Here is a 6,238-nt window from a genome sequence, read left to right on the forward strand (position 1 = left end):
GTCCTCTGTTGGATATGTAGTTTGCAAATATTTTCTCCAAGTCTGTAGCTATTCTTTTCATCCTCTGAAAGATGTCTCACAGAGCAAGAGTCTTAACGTGAGTTTTTGATGAGGTCCAATTTGTCAAGTTTTCCTTTTACAGACTGTGCTTGTGGTTTCATGTCTAAGGATTCTTTGCCTCGCCCTAGATCCTGAGGATTTTCTCCTATTTTTTCTAAAGTTTTGTAGTTTTACATTTTGCATTTAAGTCTATGATCCATTTTGAGTTAATTCGTGCATAACATCTCAAGACATAGGTTAAAGTTCAGTTTTTTTCTATTAATGTCCAATTGTCCCAGCACCATTTATTGGACGAACTATCTTTCCTCCACTGAATTGCTTTTGCACCTTTGTCAAAAATCTGATGGGCATATTTGCATAGGTCTATTTCTAGACTCTCTATTCTGCTTCATTGATCTAAGTCTGTCCTTCCACCAATAATATACTGTCTTTGTTACTGTAGCTATAAAGCAAGCTTTAATTTGGGGTAGAGGAGTTCCACCTATTTTATTCTTTTCCAAGATTATTTTAGATATTCTAGGGCCTTATAAATTTTAGAATAAACTTGTCTATGTCTATCAAAATAAAAACAAAACAAAAAAACCTTCCTGGGATTAAACCTTTAAATCAGTTCGGCAAGCACTGAAGTCTTTATTATGCTGAGTCTTCCAATCCTGAACATGGTATGTCTCTCCATTAATTTAGGTCTTTGATTTCTTTTATCAGCATATTGTAATTTTCAGCATGTAAATGCTACATAAGCTTTGTTAGATTCATTCCTAAGTATTTTTAAATGATTGCAAATGGTGCTATTTTTTAATTTTGGTTTCCATTTCTTTGTTGTTGAAAACTGGACATTTCAGATATGCAGCAACTGTGGATTCCAATTTTTCCCCTGAAGGTTGTTTTTGTTACTGTTTTGTTTTTAGTAAATTGCCTAGACTCAATCTGTGCAATCTGGTTCACCTATGTTTATGCAGCCCATGATATCTCTGGTTAGTTTTTAATGTTTTCATTTTTTTGTGTAAAATAAAAATCTCCCTTGAGATGGCCCCTGGGTCTGTGTAGCATAGTGGGCAGGCAATGGCTGGTTAGAAGTTCTGCTCAAACACCTTGAGCCAATAATGCTTTCACCCTTTGCCAAAGGGTGTGGGGGCAAGTATGGAAGCTTATTCAAAATTCAGTCCATTTTCAAGTCTATCCCAGCTTTTACTTTCCACCAGAGAGTTTGAACCTTCTTGGGTCTCCGCTGTGTGTATGTACACAGCCTCCCATTCAACCAGGAATGTGTGGGATGATTGATCAGTCCTCTGGGGCTCTTTTTCCCAGGATTTCTGTGTAGTCCACTGGTCTGCTGCCTGTCCCAAGTGGTACTGCAACCTCAGGCTGGCAAAGCAGTGGGATTTCCCCTTTCCTTTCTTACCTAGTTCACCATCTTTACTGACAATGCCACTGAGCATGAGTTTCCTGCCAAGTCAAATCCACCAATGAAGCTGCTAGTTTTCAAAGCCACCCTCACCCTGGTAGCACTATGAGCTGGGGGGGGGGGGGGGGGGGAGGAAATGGAAACAGGTCCGGCCAAATTCCCACTATTCTTTCCTAGAGTTCAGCAGTTTTTCCGTAGATGCTTCTCAATTTTTTTACTTGCCTTTGATCAACTTCCAGAGCCCTGAAATCGTTGGTTTTGACCATTTTGTCCTGTTTTACAGGTCTAACACTTTTGCAGCAATACTCAAAGGTGACTGAACGTGCCAGCCCTGGACCCAGACCCCCTCACTGCCAGCCCCAGTGGGTGACAGAACTGCTTCATTAAACGTAGCTCCCCATTCAAACTCAGACCTCCCTTTGCTGGTGAGGAAAGGCTCAGAATTTCTTAGGTTTGCCTACTGGGAGGTCTCCACCTAGGAAAGTAATCTCCAGAGTGAGGCACATACAACCCAGAGATGGGATGGCACCGGCCAGTTCTTAAGGGTGTGGAAACTTTATATAAAACTTAGATTGAAATTAGGCTCCACTCAGATTTAGTATACAAGTTGACATCATCACCCCTTGGATTGTCTGTTGGATGGTCCTGTGTCATGTGCAGGGGACACACTCCAGTTGAAGGAGGGAAGCACCTCACACTTCCATTCACTTTGGGCTGCTCAGGTACTGCAGTCACTGTTAAGGGGATTTATGACTTATATGAACTAGTTTTAAACTAACTCCCACAACATAGATAGATGGGTTAAAATACCTTCAGGTAAATCACTGATTGAAAATAATACTCCAGTACAACAAATGACAAGACAATAGAAGAGCCGACCCCTTCTTCTATACTAGGTCTTCCTAAGGCTTGGTAGGAGGTAAATACTATGATGCTTTAATAAGATCAGAGAAGAAGGCATCTAAAATTTAATGACAAATTAACAAGACTACATTTGAAATATAGATTGACTATATATTCTCCGTAATGAACCTCACCCTTTATGTGGCTTCAGGCATTAGTAAATGACAGCATAATGTATCACAATTGCCAAGGCATTTTAAACTGCTGTACTTCATGTTTCTATTTTTATGTTTTATTGGGTACATGATATAGTAAAATAGTAGTGCGTATACATATCATGAGCAAATTTATATCCAACATGTGAACTAAAACTGATTACACTAGAGGTGTGAGAATAAAATCCCTCTGCCTCTGGGGCATTCTTACATTGGGATTCCAAGTTTGTACCCATGCTGCTGTGCTAGCCAGGGACTTTGCCACAGGGCCAGCAAGTTCCAAACTCCCTACCTCAGGCTCCAGGCAGGTGTCATGCAGGTTTGGGGCTGAACGTGCAGGACCAGAACTCAATATATAGCTAGCAAACTGCTCCCTACAGCCTCCAAAATCACTTCCCTGCCCCACCTCAAGTCACCTGCTTTATCAATAGGGGCTTATGACTGCAGATGGGCGACCTCTACCCACTGCACCTCCCATCAGAGGTCATAAGAAATGTCATCTTTCTCATGGTTTAATCTGCACAATGGAGCAGATCACTGGTGGAACTGCATCATTAGATTTTAACTTTTCCAGGGACCGAAGTATGGATGGCATGAATAGGACAGGGCTTGTGGGCTCAACTCTGATCCTCTCTGCCAACTGACCCTCAAAAGCTGTCCTGTACCCCTGCCGTATTCCCTGCATGGAGGGGTACAAGGTAAGCAGGCTGACTGCAGACCTCTCCAATTATAGTGACCATTTATCACCTACAGAGCGATTCCCCTTAGGGAACATTTTGGAAATTTAGGGGGTGTTTTTGGTTAGCACAGTAACAGGGGGCCACTGCTTGCATGCGGAGGCCAATCAGCCTTAGAACAGTGCAAGGCCTGTCACATTACATACACTTCCAATGTCTCATCCAGCACTCATGTAGAGATGGAAAAGCTTTGTGAGCATCTGATGCCATTAAGCGTAGCCTTGATCCTGCTCGTCAGAGCTCTGGGTGTGGAGGGGGGGGGGGGCCTGCAGCTGCCCCAGCACTAGTGGCCCCTGGACGGTGCTACAGCAGGACAGTGGCCAGGCAGAGGCTGGAAGGGGTGCCTGCACCTGGGAGAGGAGAAGGATCCTATTTGGGGTGGCAGATCACCATAGTGCCCACCACGTGTGCCCAAGCAGGACCCTCTGTGCTGCAGAGGGGGACCACCCAGCTTCTACACAGACAAGGCCTTGAACCTGTGACGTGGTGCAAAATAGACACCATGATTCAGCTGAAGGGCAGGGGCAGAAGGATCAAGAGGGAGGCGCCTTTGAGAAGGGTTTTCTAGGTCCAAGACCTGACCTGAGAACCAGGCTGGTCATGAAGGGGCAGAGGAGTGATGAGCTATTGGACAGACACACATTTAAAGGCACAAGGTTTTAACTAGGAGTGCTCCTTAAGCCTCTTCTATGTGCCTTTTTTTTTTTTAGATTAATGACTTTTTCATCATTAAGATGAAGTTCTGATCAATGTGATTTCCAGATGTCAGGCTCCAAAGGTCTAAGACCCAGACAGACTGTAACTAGGTCAAAATGACAAAACTAATTCTTATTAGCTAAAATCTTGGAGTTTAGACTCAGAAGTTTCTCAGCTGTTTCAGGGCTCTCATAAATTATCTAGGTCAGTTTTGGAAACTGCAGGTTTCCTCCCATTAGTAGGTCATGCGATCAATTTTTAGTGGTCAAGCCCAGTTTTTAAATTAAATGGAAGAGACTAAATTTTGAAAATTCCAGGGTGAGCTGTATGCAGTGAGGGTGATGACCATTTCATGCAAATTGTTATACACACAGCCTTTCAGGCATCAGTTCTCATAAACTCTGAATGATGAGAATTCAAGGCACAGGCGACCACAGATGACAGCTGGGGGGCTCTGCTCCGCTGTTCTCACATACGGGAGGTAACCAGGGCCTTACCCTTCACACCTCCCTTCACCCGTTTTAATAAACATTCACAGTGCCAGACACCTTTGTAAGCACTTTATATTAACTTGCAGAAACCTCACCGCATTCCTGTGGGTACTGCTATCCCCATTTTACAGATGAGGGAACCAGGGCAGCAAGGTTAAGCCACTTGGCTGAAGTTCCATGGCCTGTTGGAGCCAGGGCTGGGGTGCATACCTGCCACGCTGTGCTTTAGTTTTGAGAACCCCCTTCCTGGACAGGTGTGGGATGGCATCTATCTCCCTGTGCTGCCTCTGGCATGCCACCCAGTGGGGCCCCTCTAGTGGCAGCCTGCAGGAATCTTGTGCTCAGATGGGGCCAAGTCCCTGTGGGCCTCCCATTCTCTACCCAGCAGTGAGCGAAGCCCTGGATTGGAGCATCTGTGCATCAGGGCTGTAGCCCCGCCGTGCTGGCAGTGCCCCAGTCCAGGGCTTCCCCATTTCTGTGTACCTTCACACTGCAGCTCATTCAAGATGGCATCTGTGACCACCCTGAGGAAATGGCCATCCTCCTCCATCCAGCAACCCTCTTTACCTCACCACTGTCTGCCGTGAGTGTTCATGGGCTGCTTCCCCAGCTAGAAAGTGGTGCCGGTCGGCAAGCACTCTGTCCATGTGCTGCTGTGCCTCTAGCCCCTACAACAGTGGTAGCACTTAAGAGGAACCCCAGAAATATTTGTTACTGAGTGAGCATGAGTTTGGAGGAAAGAGGCTGATTCAAAAGCAAAACCCTTTGTCCCCTTCGACATAGCAGTTTACTTCCTGTCTGTTCTTGCAATGGTCAAGCCACTCTAGTCCCCCAGAACCAACGACTAGCATAGTATGAGTCTGGAGTCTTCAGGGGTAAAAGAGCGGGAAAGGGGCCCTCACAGATGAGTGGAGGAAAGTTTCTATGGGAAGGAAATAAGTTGACAGGGATGTTGACTAGACCCCACAGTGCTCTGTGTATGCACTGTGTTTTCCGTACACCTTGCTGGCCTGCGAGTCTGTGGAACTTCAAGCACAGTTGGCTCACCAGGAAAACAAAAGTGTTAAAAGCACTATTTCTACCTTAACTCAGTCTGTATCAGACTTTATAGATAGTAAAGAAGGAAGATGTGAGTTGTTATTCTCCAGGGGCTTCTGTCCTGTGTTGGAAATGAATCCCACACACAAACCCAAGAATCCAAGGAGAGCAGCAAATGGCTCAGTGTGAGAGTATAGTGTTTGACCCATTAGAGAGAGGAAGCAGGAAGAGGTCAGGTAGAGAGTCCACTAGGGTGTCCCGTTCCACAACGCTGCCCAGTCCCACCATGAGACATACCTCTATGACCCTGGCACCTGCTGGGGAGTGTGGGCAGCCCCAGGGCCTCTGCCCACTGGAAAGGGAAGAATTCACCGTAGTGAACACAATCCCCCATACAGATAACCCTACAAATAATGGTGGCGGATGCACTGCTCTGGCACCTGCAGGAGCTCCGTCAGGAGAAGGCAGACTGGCTGGCAGTCTGCTTTCTAACTCAGGCCAAGGGCACACAAAGGGTTTATGCAACTGAGAAGCGTGTCTTTAAACTCCCACACCTACTCAAATGCTCTTTACGGAGCATATTCCTTGCTTCTAGGCAGGATCTGCATCAGGTCTACGAGCAGTCGTTGGTCCAGTTCACCGAAAAGAGGTTCTGCACTCTCAGGAAGACCCATGTGTCTGGTGAGGCCAGCGTAGTAGGAACTTACATACCCTGCATCCTGATAACAGGTGACACTTTCTGAAAGAACAGCT

The sequence above is a fragment of the Manis javanica genome, chromosome 10, assembly GCF_040802235.1.
Source record: "Manis javanica isolate MJ-LG chromosome 10, MJ_LKY, whole genome shotgun sequence".
Classification (NCBI taxonomy): Eukaryota; Metazoa; Chordata; class Mammalia; order Pholidota; family Manidae; genus Manis; species Manis javanica.